This window comes from Carcharodon carcharias, chromosome 5 (assembly GCF_017639515.1).
Source record: "Carcharodon carcharias isolate sCarCar2 chromosome 5, sCarCar2.pri, whole genome shotgun sequence".
Classification (NCBI taxonomy): domain Eukaryota; kingdom Metazoa; phylum Chordata; class Chondrichthyes; order Lamniformes; family Lamnidae; genus Carcharodon; species Carcharodon carcharias.
This window is the reverse complement of record NC_054471.1, coordinates 166,306,635-166,326,091: the sequence shown is the minus strand read 5'-3', so window position 1 is coordinate 166,326,091 and position 19,457 is coordinate 166,306,635.

The window sequence follows — 19,457 nt, the reverse complement described above, 5'->3', positions numbered from 1 at the left end:
GGGCTTGCATGTCCGAGCGCTACACCAGGAACCCCTGATTCTGTCCCTGGGCTGCCTCTCCATGAGAGTTGCCGCTCTCTTAATGGAAGAGGCATTACGCTCGGCCGTGAAGGTCAATGCAGAGTTTGTGTTCCCCATGGATTCCTCCATAACGGAGACCGTGGCATGCATACTCTCATGGATCCCCACCAGATCCATCTGCACATCCCGCTGGACATCCAGCTTCTGCTGCCTGACGGATGACTCCAGAGGCTCATCACCTGCCTTCGACTCAGCATCGTCCTGGTCTCCAGCTGTCCTCCGACTGATGGTGCCCTGGGCGCACTCTGCCTCCGCCTGCTCCTCAAGCAAGTGTGAAGTGCTCTCACCACTGTGCTCCGATACTCTAGCTGAAGATCTAATACCCAATGAGATGTTGGTATCTGCGCTGGTGTCTGTTCAGAGGGTGGGTGTAACACAGGTGCATGTGAAGCCTAGTGGTCCTCTGGCGTCAAGGGTGGCTCTTCAGGGTCCTGTGTTTGCCTGCATGCTGATGAATCTAAGGGAGAACAATGACATATCATTAGTTAAAGTCATCACACTGTCACTGTCATGCCAGGTGCTCTGGTGAGACAATGGAGATCTGCATCATGGTGCCATCGCTTTTCAATGATCAATGGGGACTCCAGGTTTGAGGCTCCCATTAATGAAGAGACTACACAAGAATGTTTATACCATCCGAAACTCTTACCTCTGTGCACTGCACGCTTACCTGTATCAGAGACCCCTGCCACTCCACAACCGGCTGACTGGGGTGGGTAGCGACTCTCTGGCTCCACAGTGTCCAGTTCAAACCTCGTCATGATTAGGATGTTTGGGGGTCCTCTGCTTGCCCTTTACCTCTCGATGCTGTTATGGCTGCTTTTCTCCTGAAAGGACTGTGGAGCATTGATTAGTCCACTCTCTACCTGCAGTGCCATTGCAACCTGGACAACCCCACCTGAAGAACACCTTGCAGGGTACATCCAAGTTGTGGTCCCCGAGCCACAAGACACTCAGGCCAAGCAGCCAGGGCTCACCCCTTTGGCCAGCTCTGGCATCACTGACAATTGGCACTCAGACTCTAACAACCATGAGCTCCATGGGGGGAATGACCAGCTCTTAACATTTCATCACACTGATCCATGCCAACACGGTACTCATCCTTGCCTAGCGCAGCAGGTCATTTACGGCACTGCACCCATGTGCACTGCACAATGCCATGGCTGCTGACCTTGGCTGCCACCTCCTGCCATCTCTGGGAATGAGGGTGTCCTGCCTGACACCCACCTCCTCCACAAGGACCGCGAGGCACTCATCCGAGAAATGGGGGGCCAAGTGCCCACCCAACCTGCCCTCCCGCCTGACGTCTCCAGCCGCTGGTGAGGCCGCTGCTCCAGTTTCCAGACTGCAGAAAGATTCTCCCCAGACAGCCTTCAGGGAATTGCCTCTCCTGATTTTAAACCGCCCGCCAGGTCACCATTGGACCCGGCACCCAACATGTCCCCGCCTGGCCCTTCCCAACCATTCGAAAGACGTGTTACACACTGGGTGGGCCTTAACTGACCAGCATGAAATTGTGGTCATGGGCTGATCGGGGTGGGGGGCTTGTTTCCTGACCGTGCCCGGGCCCACCAATTGCACGCGCCCAACGAGGGAAAAATTCAGGCCTTTTTGTGCAAATGCAATTTTCTTTGGAAATCTTCTAAGCAAAACAAGTAGTGAGAGAGAAAATGGTTAGCAATGTTTTGGTGGGATTTAGATTTTGGTCACTTTATCCTGTATTATTTCATAAAGCACCACTGAAAGGGTTACATATTTTGAGGCGTATACTTCTGAGGAAGCATTCAGCAATAAGGCTCGCCAGACATTCTCATGTTGTAGTTGATGCAATCAGGTCTGTTTTGCCAGTTTCCTACTGGGAAAAAAAGCCTCTGCCATGAGTAATCTCATGAGTAGTCTGCCAAACTGGGGGTATTTTCACCTTTGGCTGTAGACATGGGTGTGCACATACAGGTGGATAGGGACAGGGCATCTGTTGTGCAGTGTTACCTACCTGCCAACACTTTATTGGGCCTCCTAATCCTCCAGACATGGCAATTAAAGGGAAACCCATTGGGAAGCCTATTGTGAAACAGTGTTACTGAGCGAAAAAATATTTACACAACCGGCAAGAAGACTCATGAGAATTTAAATGCAAACAGGTAAAATAGTTCTAAAAAAAATCAAGGAGAATGATTTTAAAATGGCTAAAATACTTTGTCGTTACTGTTTTCTTTCCATGGCTTCCAGTGTACTTTGCTGCCTAGCAATTTTGGGTGCCCATTTCAAATGAGTGCCATTTACAGCAGATGTCTTGCCAGCCAGGAATCGTCTGCTCAACTAACATTCACCCAAATCATTATTAAAATCAAGTGCCCGTACTCGTGAGGTGAAGACTTCTTCCATCTTTGATCTCAAGCACCAGAAGGTGGGTGCAATGAAAAAATGGGAGCATTCCAAGCAAGGTAGCCCACAAGGCAAAAAACAGTTCCTTATTTCCCAGTTTTACTGGTGTTTCATTTTAAGGTAAACCAGTTCAGACCAGTATTCTTGTTTCCCAATTGTTACTGATTTTCCCTTCTGTGAGGCCTTCCATTAATGTTGCACATCCAGCTGCTGCAATACTGGCCAAAAGTCAGGTGTTAGAATTGAGCAAAATTTGGGCTCAAGCGTTGGCTGGCTATTTCCCCACAAGGATGATCAAATTTGAACCAAATCCTGATGACATATCTCCCAGCAGAGCCTTTGTAACCTGCCAGGAGGAAGGGCCAGGCCAAATTCATCACATTAGAACAGCAATAGCAAGGCTTAATTAAAAAGCAGAACCAAAAATGTAATAATCTCCGGATTACTACCTGAGCCACGAGCTAATTGGCACAGGGTTAATAAGATTAAAGAGGTAAATGCGTGGCTCAAAGATTGTTGTGGGAGAAATGGATTTGAATTCATGGGACATTGGCGCCAGTACTGGGGAAAGAGGGAGCTACTCCGTTCAGACAGGCTCCACTTGAATCATGTTGGGACCAGTGTCCTGACGAATTGCATAACTAGGGTTGTAGATAGGGCTTTAAACTAAATATTGGGGGGGAAGGTTCAGTTGTACATAAAAATAAAAAATCAAAGTTTAAGGAGAGGGTAAGAGTGCAGGTTAGTGACGAGGCTGATTGTTACAAAAAGTGAAAGGAAGGAACAGAGTGTGTGAACGCCATATTGCACCAAAGAATCATAAAAGAGAAGGGAAAATTGACAATAGGGCAAACTTAAAGGCTTTGTATCTGAATGTGTACTGCATTCGGAATAAAACTAATGAGTTAACAGCGCAAATAGAGATAAATAAGTATGATCTGGTGGCGATTACTGAGACATGGTCACAGGGAGAACAGGTTTGGGAGTTGAATATCCAAGGGTACTCAGTGTTTCGGAAGGATAGGCAGGAAGGAAAAGGAGGTGGTGTAGCTTTGTTAGTCACAGAAGGGATCAGTGCTATAGTGAGGAATGATATAGGCATTGGAGAGCGAGAAGAGTCAGTCTGGGTAGAAATAAGAAATAGCAAGGGAAAGAAGTCCTTGGTGGGAGTAATCTAAAGGTCTCCAAACAGTAGCTCAGCAGTAGGGTGCAGTTTAAACCAGGAAATACTGGGGGCATGTAAGAAAGGCATGGCAATAATCATGAGTGATTTTAATATGCATATAGACTAGACTAATCAAATTGGCAAGGGTAGCCTTGAAAGAGAGCTTATAGAGTGTATTAGAGATTGTTTCTTGGAGCAATATGTTGTGGAACCAACCAGGGAGCAGGCTATTCTGGATTTGGTTTTGTGTAATGAGATGGGATTAATTAATGATCTCATAGTAAAGGATCCTCCAGGGAAGAGTGATCATAGCATGCTAGAATTTCAAGTTCAGTTTGAGAGTGAGAAACTTGAGTCCCACACTAGCGTTCTGGAGTTAAACAAAGGTAACTACAAAGGCATGAGGGCAGATTTCGCCCTAGTTGACTGGGCAGGAAGACTACAAGATACGACAGTTGATGAACAGTAGCAGATATCTAAGGAGATATTCAATTCCTCACAAGTAAAATATATTCCAAAGAGGTCATGAATCTATGGAATTCACTACCTCAGAGTGCAGTGGATGCTGGGACACTGAATAAATTTAAGGAGGAGATCGACAGATTTTAATTAGTAACGGGTTGGAAGGTTATGGGGAAAGGGCAGGAAATTGGAGTTGAGGCCAAAATGAGATCAGCCATGAACATATTGAATGGTGGGACAGGCTCAAGGGGCGAATTATCTACTCATGGTCCTTGTTCTTATGTCCTTATGCTCTTACAGCCCACGTCCCCTTGGCTAAGGTCGGCTCATTGATTGGCTGAGCCGTTTCTACTAAGAATATGAAGCTGGAATTTGAAGTCATTTCATATCTCTCTTCAAATTCTAGGGCAATTTTCCACTTTGCTATCACACTCTTCAGAGTCATGTTGATATTCTGTTGTAAATTAACAGCTATACAGCTGGAGGAAACATTTCCTGAAACTATGGTAATCATTTTTGGCTCCCTGCCAAAAGTAACTCTAGTATTCAAAGTGAAATTAGTTATCACATTACTAATTAATTTTAGTAGTTTAATTTTATTGATTTAACATTTCAGGGTAGATTTTAGTTTTCACTGCCTGGCTGGTAATCAGGCAGAATGCAAATGTTTGTCCTTTATAAAACTTGCCTGATTTTCAGAATCACAGAATTTTTAGAGAGCAGAAGGAGGCTATTTGGCCCATCATGTCTGCATTGGCTCTCTGAATGAGCAACTCACCTATCCCGCCTTCTCCCCATAAACCTGCACATTCTTCATTTTCAGAGAATAACTAAATTCTCTTTTGAATGCTTCAATCGAACCTGCCTTCATTACTTATCGGGCAGTGCATTCCAAACACTGGCCACTCACTGTGTAAAAATGCTTCCCCTCATATCACTTTCGCTTCTTTTAAAAATTGCTTTAAATCTGTGCCCTCGCATTCTTGATCCATTCACAAGTGGAAACAGTTTCTCCTTTTCTACTCTGTCCAGACCCCTCATGATTTTGAATACCTCTGTCAAATCTCCTCTTAACCTTCTTTTCTCTAAGGAAATCAGTCCCAGCTTCTCCAATTTATCGTCATTATTAAAGTTCTTCATCCCTGGAACCATTTATATGAATCTTTTTTGCAACCTCTCTAATGCCTTCACATCTTTCTAAAGTGCAACTTCCAGAACATGATGTGGTACTCTCGCTGAGGCTGAACTAGTGACTCATACAAGTTCGACGTAGGGTGAGGTTTTCCAGTCCCACCAGCAGTGGGCATTGTGGTGGGCGGGACAGGAAAATGTGGAGGACGGCTAAAAGTCTGTTTCCCACTGACATGCATCTGGTGAGAACCACTTCACTCATAACTTCGAGGCATACTCGCCTACCTTTCATTGTGCTGCGATTACAGCTGCTCCGACTCCGTGTTAGGCTGTGCAGGCAAGATCAGCGGGAGCTCAAGGGGGGGGTTCAGATCCAAGGATTGCCATGCAAGGCCAGCGGGAAAATAGAGTAGGAGAGTGGGTGGGGTGGAAGGGGCTGGAGAGCAAAGGCTTGATGGGGGTGCGGGAGTGAGGGGCAGAGTGAGACAAGACAGAGGCAAGGGACAGGGCTGGAGGGCAAAGGCTTGATGTAGGCAGAGTGAGAAAAGACAAAGGCAAAGGAAGTTTCTGGAAGGCTAAGGCTTGATGGCGGGGGCATGTGGATGACTGGGGAAGAGAGCACCGAGGCCAGGATTGGGAGGAGCGCTTTGGAAATTAGTCAGGGACAGAAAGCAGAAACAGTCCTGGGCAGTTGCGCAACAATTTAGAGGGCTGGGCTTGGCACGCATGTCCTAGTCTCAGTGCAAGGAGGGTGTGGACCTGTTTGTCCTGTGTCAGTCGTGCCCAGCATGGTGTACAAGGCATGGTCAGTCCCTCACACACATCAGTCCTGGGAGTTGGTGGCTTGATACTGGGCCGTAAATAGTATTGTCACAGTCAGGGAAGGCATCGGCAGCTTGTGATGGGGAACAAGTAGTCAGGGGGTGAGGTGGGGGGGTGGCGGTGGGTGGGGGGCATGGGGGTGTGGGTGGTGGTGTAGCATTTAAATGATGGTCTCATGGGGTGGTGGCAGTAGGTCTCTAAGTCAGAGGACAATAGGCCTCAAGATGGGGAGGGGTCATCAGGATGCCAACATCAAAGTGTTTAGGGGGTAGGACATGGATATCCATGAATATAATGATGAGATCAAGGGTTAGAGGGGGAGGAAGGAGAGTGATTGGAGGGAGGGGAACCCAAACATGATGCTCCTCCACCACAATGGGAGGGATTTTAATGGTTACAGGTTGGGTGGGGGCAGGGGGGTGGGGAGGTGGTGCCACTGGGTAATAACATCTCAGCACCACCATTTTTCAAGCTGGTCCAATGAAAAGCAAGCTATGAAAGCATTACCGGGGAGGGTTTTTGCGGCTTGTGGGAGCAGTAGGCTACTGCATTTGTGGGCCAGTTAAAGGGTCACCCAATTAATTTCTGCTTAACCAAATGGAGAGGAAGGCACATCTGAGACATGTTAGGAACAGTCAAATGCCAATTTCAATAGTGAGCATTGTGCTTTAACTCATGTGATGACTTCTTGCGAGAGTATAAATCCAATTGGGGCCATTGTAGGATTGTCTTCCAAAAACCCTTTGTCCCTCTTGTGGGAAATCCTGCGTGTCAGAAGGAACCAAGTGAAAAGGGGCCACTGGCCAAAGTGCATATGCTTAATGTCTGTAAGAGCTCTAAACGTTGCAGCTGGCTGTTTAAGATTTTGAAGGGTCCCCCTCCCACAGTAATCTCATAACATGAGTGCAAGTTGGGGCTGCTGTGTAATCCAAAGGTGCTGGGGGTTCATCTACTGGTACTCCAGAGGGCTCCAAGGGACACAGTGGGGATGTAATTGCTGGGATGAAGGTGACCCATGGGCTCCACAATGACTCCTAGTTAGAGACTGGAAGGTGACCATTGTGGGTTTATGTTCATTCATGTTTCTGATGTTTCTGTTCAATGTTTCTGCAGACACAAGCACAAATGCTTCATGGATGGAGCAGGCAATGTTGCCTTCACCCTGGCAATCAGGCAACTAAGAAGGAGGAGAATAAGGGTTGGTTGCTGCCAGGCTGGGTAAAGGGACTCCCTCCAGACCCGGAAGCTGAGGCTGAAAGAGCCTTTGAGTGAAAACATTTGGCACAGAGGACACCTCTCACATCTACAGATAAGCGAGAGATAGTGCCGTTCACGCCCCCACATGTCTAGGGATGTGGTGCCTCAAATCTTCCACATTCTCTGGGAAGAGTTGACGCCACAGGGAATGGGAGGCCATGCATTGCCAGTGGCTGTAAAAGTGACCACCGCTCTGAACTTCTTTGTGAGTGGCTTATTCCACAGCTCCACCGGGCTCCTCTGCGGGATTTCGCAAGCATCTGCTCACAAATACATTCAAGAGGTTACGGACATCCTATTTAGCAAGACGTACAATTATGTCCAGTTCCCACTAAATAAAGCCAGCCAGGCTACCAGACCAATGGGATTTGCTGTGATCCCCGGTTTTCCACAGGTGCAGGGTGCCATTGACTGCATACATGTGGATTTAAGAGCTCCCTGGCCACAACATTTCATCAACAGGAAAGGGTTCCACTCTCTCAATGTGCAGCTGGTCTGCAACCACCAGAAGCAGATAATGCAGGTATGTGTGAGATACCCTGGGAGTTCCCACAACTCATACATCTTGAATCACACGCAGATGCCATAGACATTCAAGGGCCCTCAGCACATCCAGGGTTGGCTCGTCTGTCAAAGGCTACCTGCAAAAGCCGTGGCTCATGAAGCCCTTTCTGTGCCCACAAAGTGCCTCTGAGGAGAGGTATAACGCTGCTCATATTGCAACACACTCACTGATAGAGCAGGCTATTGACGACTTGAAGATGCATTTTAGATAGCTGGACTGCGCAGGCAGTGCTCTTCGGTACTCTCCCCTGAAGGTCTCTCGCATCATCGTTGCTTGCTGTGATCTACAAAAAATGGTGCTCCACAGGGAGATGGACTTGTCAAGAACAAAAGATGGAGGAGCTGCACGTCTCCTCTGATGAAGAGGATGTGAGAGGGCTAAGTTCGATGAGGGTGAGGAAGCTGAGTCTCCAGACAAAGAGGACATAGCATGGGTCAGATAAGGCAGGTGTGTATGTGAGATGCTTATAGCCACCAGGTTCCAGGAGAATGATGATGATTAGCTCATACCAGCCGCTTTCACCAGTACCTTCCATGCTGGTTCCAACTAAACACTTTCCTAGTGTTCCTCATCATCTCAATAGAGCACATCAATCTCTGAATGAATAGTTACACTCTTGCATCACAATATCCTCATCCTTGTAATGTAAGGCAGCCTCTGGAGCATGTGGCATTTCTGTTATGGGATGATTACTGCAGCAGCATGTTTTATGAGCAGAGTTAAGATTGTGCAGGCTCTTGAAGCATCTTGCCAACATCCCATTGCCTATGGGAGCATTCAGGATGCAGGAGCAATGCTACAACACTCAGTGCACTCTTAGCAGTATGTCTGCAGTGTAGCAAGGTGCCTAAGGGAGGGAGGATCCTCACTCAGTGGTTCTTGTCTTGATGTCTGAATTCAAATCTGAATCCGCACTGCAGTATTTTTGAACATCATTCATGCAAAGACAAGTCCTCAGGCCTCATCATCATACTAAGTCCCCAGCATGAGATTTCTCTTCAGGATGCACATATCTGCAGCTTTCAGTAATGAATGTGAGCCTACACTTCAGCTCACCTTACTGTGGATCATGCAAGTTTCAGTTGCAGCAACATGGTCTCGTCTCTCTCAAGCACTCTTGACCATTGTTCCATTTGGAGTCTCCCAAGTTACCATACAGCCTAGCCTTGGCATCTCTGGCCCTGACACTTGAATGACCATGGAGCATTTCATCAAATAGAGGAGACAAACATGAGATGAGAAGTTGAAGCTAATTATATTTACATTAGTGACTTTTACATATGAATTATGGATACCCATGCTACATTTGTGCTCTTAGTATTTCTAAATTTTTTCTTACCTTACTGTTACATCTTGGTGCAATCCCAACATCCACAGCAGAGTTGGAGGCAACCTGCTGATAGCTACGCTCAGTTGTCTGTGATGACCTTGGCAGGTGTTCTCTGGAGGGCCCCAGCCAGATTTGGGTCTCCTGCTGTGAGGTAGGTGCACCCTCCTCGGCCTGTGGAGCTAGAGCTCAGGGAGTCACAGGTAGACGGGATTGGGAGGCGCTGGACACAATCTGAGTCACCTGGCTGGATGTCCCCGGGGAATCCAGCTGATGTTCTTCATCCCTGTGGATGCCTGAGGACACCTGGTTGACTCCTTGAGGAGAAGAGGCACCTGAAGTGAGATCGATGTGCCCCATCCCCGTCTTGCCTGGTGAATGATGGATCCCACCTATGCTTAGAACAATGGGGTGCAGATTCTGGCACAGATCCAAAGAAAAGTCCTGTACCAAAGTCTCCATGGCAGTTGCCATCCTACCAGTGTTGACCTCAGTGCACTGGCATGTCAGGGCAGCGACATCAAACTGAACATGGAAGAACTCCTCCATCATCCATTGCAATCTGATGGTGGCATCTGACAACCCTGCCTGATGTTCCCATGTCTATCTTTGGAGTTCCAACATTTGTGTGAGGTCCCGAGTCCAGAAGCTCGTCATATGATTTGGATTCTGCAGGAGCCTGGTCTCCAGCCATCCTCTGAGTGCCGGTGACCTTGGGTGTCCCAGCCTTCGCCTGCTGTGGACCCGAATCTGTGCTCACCAGATTGTGATCCCAAGCCTGCTCTATAAGTAGGTCCCAACGAGATGTGTGTCTCTGCGCAGGTGGAGGGTGCGGGTGAACACTGTGGTGGCTCTACATCTAGTGGTTCCTCTGGACCCTCAACCAAGGTGGTCTGGGTGCTGGGGCTGATGGGCTGGCTGCCGGTATCCCTCTTCATCTTTCTGTTGGCGCCTGTTAAAGACAGAAAAGATAATGAGTGATTGGCTGCATGGTAGCCAGTATTACAAAGCACTCAGCATTTCGACGGTTGTCTGAGGAGCTGCTAATGGGTCCTCACTGGCTTGGGAGACACCGACCTCACCCTTGGCATGGGTACAGAGCTATTCCTCACTGGCCAGCTCAGCCACCTGCTCTTCATGTACAGTGAGCTCAGACATCCCCACCCTGGTCCAGGATCTCTCCCTGTTGTTGTGGGCACCCTTTTCCTGCATAAAGACATGTGGACAGACTGTGAGCAGGAGGGATGCCAAAGCTGCGAACAAGGATGCCTGCCTTCTGTGCATGCTGAGTGGACCTGTGTAAGGGCTGAGAGCGTGAGTTGTACAGGATGTGAGAATAAATGAAGATGTCAATATGTGTGTGAGCGAGTCGGTGGTGATGTCCCTTGTGGTGGTAGTTAATGAGATTCCTGTGGCATGTAAGCCTGTGGATGCCTGATGGGCTTGTGAGAGTTGAGAGTGAGGAGAAGGTAGACCTACCCTGGCAAAGTGGGTGAGATCATTCATCCTCTTCCTGCACCGGATGGTAGTTCTCCTCTTGGGCGCAATAGCATTAACTGCCCTGATGACCTCTCCCATGCCGGCGTGGTGAGGTTGGTGGACCTCCGCCTCCCATCGTGGGAGAAAAGTATGGCCCACCATTCTGCCACTGTGTTGAGGAGTGTCCCGGATTCAGGGCAGTGCACTTGGTTTTCTTAGGGCCATTCTCATATCTGCCATAACCAGTCCTGGGCTCCAGCAAGTGAACACGTGCATGGGTGCGCTTTAAATATGGTGCCCGGAGGGATGATCTGATCAGGTAATGGCGGGCGAACTTATCTTGCCATCTGATCTTCATTAATTGCCTCAGGCAGCTTAAGTGAAAGTGATTCAGTTTCCTAATGTGGCATGCATATATTGCCCAGGTTTCACAAGCATAAAGGAAGGTTGCCTGATCGACAGTGCTGCATGCTTTGAACCGGGTCTGCAGGTTGATGCTTTCTTGTCCCAAGGTCACTCTCAGTGTTGGCCAAAGACTAAGTTGGCTTTAGCAATCCTGCAGGATGCCTCTGTATCAATATGGGCTTCTCTAGGCATGGCACTAATCAGGTAGGCAAATCTGTCATGGCCTGAAGCGATGATAGGTGGAGTGCATTTGTGTATAACTGTTTGGGATAAATGTATAGAATAAAGAAACACATTGGGGCCATCAAGCTCATTTTTTACACATACCAATCATAATCCACTTTATTTGAACTATACCAAACTCATTCGATCCGTTAAGAAAGATTCTGTAAAGTCTGCCACAGTTTCCAATAGCAAAGCAGTTAAAACTTCAGAGCATTTATCCGACTAAATATCCTATATGTTTCTCCCTAAGTAACTGCCTTTGTTGGGAGAAAAATTTTGATTCTCATGACTTCGGAACATTGTCACATTTCATCGTTCCTGTCTCAGATAGATAATCTTTTTAACTTTCAGTTCCATTCCTAAGTAGATTATTATCCAGCTCTTTTTTAAAGAGGTTAATTGATGCAACATTTGTTGAGTTTTCTGAGCACATTATTCTGCCGATCTGTTGTTCCTTGTACCTTGTACCTCTGATAAAGCAAATGCTGATACAGTTGTGGTGAATTTCATTTTTGAAATTTAATTTCAAGCTCCAAACAGATAGTATAGAGCAGTCGTCCTAAAAGTGCCAGAAATGAGACAACGACAGAGGCTGTACACAGGTTTAGTAATACTGCAGATACAGCATTACTTATTTTAACAGGATCAGACCCTGAATAATTAGCTCAACTGGTGCTTTAAGTCCGCTGGTGGCGTTTATTGCTGAGCTGAAAACATCTTCAAAAATGCAACTTACCTTTAACATTGTAGAGACAGGTATTAGTAACAAGTCATTTTGTTTTTTTTTGGGACAAAGTCAGTACAAGAACTTAGAAAATTGGTCCCTATGCCATTAAGCCCGGAACTTCTAGAATTGTATCATTGCATATCTATGCACTTTTGTTAAATACTTATTTTACAAAACTGCTTTTATCTAAAGCTACACGGCAATATGTTTAGGCTACTGCTGCTCAGAATTCACCCCATTTACATTGCTGAGTGGAATTAAAGCACTTGCATATTAATTGAAAAGCCAAATTCATGACTATTATTTTTTTTTGATATTAATCCTTTCCCAATATCAACAGGAATTTCCAATGGATGACCTTGGCAGCGGCTGCTGCGGCAGATATTGCAGCTTCAGCGATGCAAATAGTGCCATCTTGTTTTTTTTTAATACAGTGTTGCTTTTGGATTCCAGTATGTCACCAGCATAAGTGCTGTAATATAAATGTTGTATTCATTTAAAACCAGGTAATCAGCTTCAGTGTCCAATATTAGGAAACCTACTAGTCCTGTATGAGTTCAAACATCCTCCAGCTCAGCATTAGCAAGATCAAGACCATCTGTAGATCTAGAGTCAATGACCCTACTGCAAACCCTACTCATTTGTCAAAAATTCCATCCCCTCCCCAACCAATGTGTCTAGCTGAAACAGGCCCTTTTCAAGTTCAGCATTCTGCTTGAACAGGATTGAGTTTACAGCTTAATATCCTTTCTATCACAGAGATCACCCACATTGATCACCACCTTCAAAACCAAAATATTGCAGATACTGGAAATCTGAAATAAAAAAAACCAGAAAATGCTGGAAATGCTCAGCACGTCAGGCAGCATCCGTTTAGGGAAAAACAAAGTTAATGTTTCATGTTGATTAACTTTCAGGTGGAAGGTTACCTTTCAGGTCCTTGACCTGGAACGTTACTCCTGTTCCTGTTCCACATAAGCTGCCTGGGCAGCTGATTGTTTCCAACATTTTCTGTTTTTATACCATCTCTATGTTATTGCCCACCTACAGCCCATCTTAGCTTCTCTGCCATTGCAACCCTTTGTTACCTGCAGACTCAAGTGTTTCTGACTTTCATCCTCTATCCGCCATCACTCCAACTTGTACAAATTCTGCCCCACATAAGATTTCAATCCCCTGTCTTCTTTCAAATGCACTACATTTAAAGTCCCGATTGTCATTTTGAATCTTTGCAGATCTTCACCCAATTCTACCTCTGAAATCTCCAGCTGATGTTTGTCCTTCTCATTCACTCCATTCTATTGGCTCTACCCTTCTGTGCATCCTTTCTCACATCGATATTGCACGTTGTTGTTTAGGTGGTGATTGTTGTTGGCATCACTGATTTCAACAATCTTTCCCAAGATTTGGAGAGCATCTTCTTCAAAGTGAGAGGGACTAAATGGGAATGAATGATGTGAAATCATCAGCGAACATGCCCACTTCTGACCTTATGAAGGGAAAGCCATTGATGAAACAGTTGTGGATGACTGGGCCTAGGATACTACCCTGAGAAACCCCAGTAGTCATGTGCTGGGGCTGAGATAATTGACCTTCAACAACCACCTCCATGTTCCTTTGTGCTAGGTATGACTCCTGCCAGTAGTGAGTTTTCCCCCTGATTACAATTGACTTAAAATTTTTGTAGGGCTCCTTGATGCCACTCTGTCAAATGCTGCCTTGATGTCAAGGGCAGTCACTCATCTCACCTCTGGAATTCAACTCTTTTGTCCACATTTGGACCAAGGCTGTAATGAGGCCTGAAGCTAAGTTGTTCCAGAGAACCCAACTAAGCATTGGTGAGCAGGTTACTGCTGTGTAAATGCCACTTGATAAAACTGTCGATGACACCTTCCATCACTTTGATGATGATTGAGAGTAAACCATTGGGATGGTAAGTAGCCAGGTTTTTGTGGACAGGACATAGCCCAGCAATTTTCCACATTTTTGGGTAGATACCAGTGTTTTAGTTGGACTGTAAGAGATTGGCTGGTGCACAGCTAGTTCTGGAGCACAAGTCATCAGCGTTGCTGCTGGAATCTTGTCGTGCCCCAGATCTTTTGCTGTGTTCAACGCAGTTACCTATTTATTTTTTATTTATTCATGGGATAGGAGTAGCTTTGGCAAAGCCAGCATCTGTTGTCCATCACTAATTGACATTGAGGAGGAGGTGAGCCTCGTTCTTGAACCGCCGCAGCCAGTCGGGTGTAGGTACAACCACTGTGCTGTTATGAAGGCAATTCCGGGACAATGATGAAGGAAGTCAGGATGGTTTGTGGCCCATAGGGTAATTGCAGACAATGGTGTTCCCATGTGTCTGCTCCCCGTGGTCTTCTATGTGATAGAGGTTGCAGGTTTGGAAGGTGCTGATGAAGGAGCCTTGGTGAGTTGCTGCAGTGCATCTCGTCGATGGTGCACACTGCTGCCACTGTATACCAGTGGGGGAAGGAGTGAATATTTAAGGTGGTGGTTGGGGTGCTGATCAAGCGAGTGCAATCTTGAATGGTGTTGAACTTCCTGACTACTTTGGAGCTGCACTCATCTAGTCAAGTGGAGAATATTCCACCACACTCCTGACTTGTACCTTGTAGATGGTGGACAGGCTTTGGGGAGTCAGGAGGTTACTTGCCATGGAATCCCCAGCCTCTGACCTGCTCTTGTAGCCACAGTATTTACATGGTTGATTCAGTTCAGCTTCTGGTCTATGGTTGCCTCCAGGATGTTGATATCATATGGAATGAATCGAACAGGCTGAAGACTGGCATCTGTGATACTGAAAATATCAGGAGGAGACAGATGGATCATCCACTCAGCATTTCTGGATAAATATGGTTGTAAACACTTCAGCCTTGTCATCTGAACTGACATGTTGGGCTCCACCATCGTTCAGGATGTTAATGGAGCCTCCTCTTTCTGTTTGTTGTTTAATTGTCCACCACCATTCATGATTAGACCTGGTAGGACTGCAGAGCTTTCAGTCCTGTCTCAGAGAATCTGGGGCTCTTTTTCCTCCTGGAGGACACACAGACATTTTTGGTGAAGAAACTGAAATGGACATTTCCATCGAGCTGAAGGATTCAATGGTCTGCTGCAGCATGAACTCATCACTGCTGTTTGTGTGGATCTCCTCAGAGGTGAGTTGTACTTAATTATGGAATAAAGAAATATTAGTGAATACAAATATAGCTAAATGTAAGGCTTTATTATTCCATTGGGATTATTCTTATTTACATAAGGTTTGCTCAGCTACCATCAATGACACTCTTCATGCTAGGAGATATTGTTGCTTATGAAGAAAGAAGAAAGAACATACATTTATATAATCGTCTTTCATGACCTTAGGATGTGCCAAAGCACTTTACAACCAATGAAGTACTTTTGAAATGTTGTAACTGTTGTAATGCAGGAAATGTAGCAGGCAATTTGTGTGCAGCAAGGTCCCACAAACAGGAATGTGATAATGATGAGATGCTGGTTGAGGGATAACTATTGGTCAGAACACCAGTGACTCCATCTTCAAAATGGAGCTCTTGTGTCCACTTTAGATGATAAATAGGGCTTTGGTATAGCATCTCATCAGAAAGATGGCACCTCTGTGTGGTTAAGCAAATTAATGCAGAAGTATTATAATGAATGCAGAGTTAAAGGTTAGGTAGTTGAACGTTTGAAAAATGATTTGGAGGGAAGTGGTGTCTATGCCACTGACTAAATCAAACTGACTGAATCACTAAACATGAAATCTATACTATAATCAAAAGTATAGGATCTCTTCAGTCAAACATTAACCATTCAAAAAGCCAATACAGGCACAATGAGCCAAATGGCCTCTTTCTGGACTGCATGGTCTTATGGGTGGAATCTTGTGGAGACGACCAGGATCTCCAGCTATTGGCTAGAGAGCTGGTGAGACCACCGTGTTGCCACTTTTCACGAAGGCATGCTGCATCTTGAGCCACACAGGGACTTGACAAGCCACTGCCAGGTCTTCCCCTAGGATCAAGGACCCTGGGGCACAAGCCCCGCCTGCCCAGAGCTGTCAGCCAATCAAAGGCTGGGAAATTTTCTGTACTCAGCAGTGCCAAAGGGGAGGCAGTGGCTGTTACCAGTACCAAACCCACTCAAAACCACAGATTGAGGAGGGACCCAAGAACAGGTGTGTGATGGCGGGAGGTGAGGGGGAACATGGCGTGGGGATCTTGGAGGCGGGGATAGTGGGTTGGTAGCAAGGGCAGGCTGGTGGCTCTCAATGGGCCCCTCTTTCCTGCCATCAGGCCCCTCGATCAGGCACCGAGTGCCTTTGAATGCCCCACACCCCATCCCACCCCTACCTCTGCAAACCTGTTAGCAAACATGCCAGGACTTGCTTGTCGTACTCCCTGCATGGTGAGCCCCCTGCCCACTGCTGGATTAGCACTAGTGGCAGTGGGATGTGGCTCTGAATGGACATCAGTTGACCGCTTAAGGGCCTCAATTAGCAGCATGGGGAAAGGCCATCCATGGGCCTTCCAACCACAGACTTAATTGGAGTGGAGGTCGGAATGTGGCACACACACACACACACACACACACACACACACACACCCCTCCACGCACCCTCCCTCCTGATTAAATGCCCCCCACCACCAAAACTCTCCATGGGGGAGAGCACAAGATTTCACCCCATGATTCTATTTCTTCATGAGCAAAATACCAGAGGGCAGCAGGCGCTGGAAACATAACTATCAGTGGGCTTCAGGAGAGAAGGGGAGAAACCTGAGGAAGAAAATAAATGAAAAAAGATACAGTATTCCAGTACTTACTGCTGCTTGTTTTCCTTTCAGGTTGTTAACAGTTAAACACAGATGTGGTCATCTGAAATAGCTTTAAGTAGATTGCACACTATGAACATCATTTACTCCAAATAGCCTGAATGAAACATAAACACAGTAAGATAGATTCTTACAGCAACATATTTGTGTTTGGGGTGATGTAATCTTTTGTGATGATAAATGGGTAATGACAAGTTAAGCCAGTCAGCGTCAACACTGTAGTAGCTGAGGCAAGCACTGAATGCTTCAGCAGTCTGACTTCATTACTGTATCTCCAGCATAGCTCAGTGCTATATCTAGCACATTGACTGAAACAATTACTTCATTTATAACATTTGATCACCTCAGAGACAAGTTGCACTTAATTTTAAAATGAAGTAAATAAAAACCCAGCAACTTTCAAAATATCAGTGACTACATAAACATCTAAATAAGTAATATAATGCCCCTGATTTCCATTGGCACTTTATTATTTGCATAATGTTTGATTGAACAGATCCTATACTTTGGATTTTGTGTGGGCTTAGTGTCTAGTGAATCAATCATATTAGCTTGACTTAGTTGGTAGCATGCACACATTTCCCTCCAAATAATTTTCAAACTCCCAACTGCCTACCCTTTGACTTTCCATTCATTGCAATATATTTGCAACCCTTGATTTGCTTAACCATTTCCTCATCTTGATCTTTGATGCCTTTGTCCCCAGCAAAACTTTAGTTGTTTCACAGGGATGGGCGAGGGCGCGAGGCGGTGGCGTAGTGGTATTGTCACTGGACTAGTAATTTAGAGACCCAGGGTAATGCTCTGGGGACCTGGGTTTGAATCCCACCACGGCAGATGGTGGAATATAAATCCAATAAAAATCTGGAAGTAAAGTTTAACGATGGGCATGAAATGATTGTCATTAAAAGCCCATCTATTTCACTAATGTCCCTTAGGAAAGGAAATATTCTGTCCTTACCTGGTCTATATGTGACTGCAGATCCACAGCAATGTGGTTGACTCTTAAATGCCCTCTGAAATGGCCTAGAAAGCCATTCAGCTTGTTAAGGGCAGTAAATGCTGGCCTAGCCAGTGAAGCCCACGTCCCATGAATGAATAAAAACAAACATACCAGTCCTTCCTTCTGGCTCCCGTTTTCAGCCTTTCAAGTCCAACAGCATGCAAATGTAAGCATTTCTGGTGTACATGTGCCTTAGTCATCCACTGCAGATCTGGCTGTAAGTATTGCTTGGCCTACTCTCCTCTGCCAAAACTATTCATTACTCTAAAATCATCTTGAAGGGTGAAGATAATCCCTCTAGCTTTTCTCCACCATCAATGTCTCCTTAAATCTCTCCCCCACCACCACCGCACCCCGCCCCCCACCCCCCCCCACCCCCCCCACCCCCCACCATCTTTATCCGGAGCAACAAATCATGACAAATTTATGGAGCCCTTTATCATTTCTTTATCAGCCATTTGACAGCCTCAGCTGCTTTTCCCTCATTTTCCTTGCCCACCAGGCCAAACCTCTTCCGCGTCTCTGCTATCTTATCTCTAGATCTCTGTTTCTCATTAGTTCCTTTCTTGTTTAGGTCAATGCACTTGCTGAGCTGATCTCATAAGACCCTAACCTTTTATTCCTACAACACTATTCCTATAACATTGCTGTCCTTTCAAATTACTTTCCTAGCCCTATGTTAACTAGCTTTCTCTTTAGAAAATAACTGAAACCACCTCCCAAACCCTCATGCCCTCCCAATCCTTGAACATGTTGTTACTGCCAGATCAATACCAACTCTCCTATAATACTGAGTTTAAGTACCTCCAATCAGACCTTACCTCTCCACAGCACCAAAATGACCTCAAAAAGAGTCATAGAATGATAGAATCATAGAATGATTACAGCACAGAATGAGGCTATTTGGCCCATTGTGTCTGTGCTGGCTCTCTCAAGGGGCTATTTGCCTAGTGTCACTCACCTGGCTTTTCTCTGTCACCCAGCTAAGTTTTCTTTTTCAGATGTGATGCAATTCCCTTTTGAATGCTTCAGTTGACCTTGCTTCCATCAGACTCTCAGACAGTGCATTTCAGATCCTAACCACTCGCTGTGTGAAAAAGATTTTCTTCACATTGCCATTTCTTCCTTTGCAAATGATGCTAGATCTGTGTCCTCTGGTTCTTGATCCTTCCACCAATGGGAACAGTTTCTCCCTATCTACTCTGTCTAGACCCCTCAAGACTTTGAATACCTCTATCAAATCTCCTGTCAACCTTTTCTTCACTAAGGAATAGAGTCCCAGTTTGCCAATCTATCTATGTAACTAAAGTTCCCCTTCTCTGGAACCATTCTTGTGAATCTTCTTTGTACCCTCTCTAATGCCTTCACATCCTTCCTAAAGCAGCATGCTCATCTTCTCCTTGATCTTGCTTTTGATCACTTTTCCAAAAATCTTCTTTGGCTCGGCATTCCTTTGTCTCTGCAAAGCACCTTGTGAATTTGCGCTATGTTAAAGATGTTATATGATGATGATACTGATGAAGACATTTCCACTCCAGGACTCCAGAGAAAATACATACCAGTGCTACAATGTCAG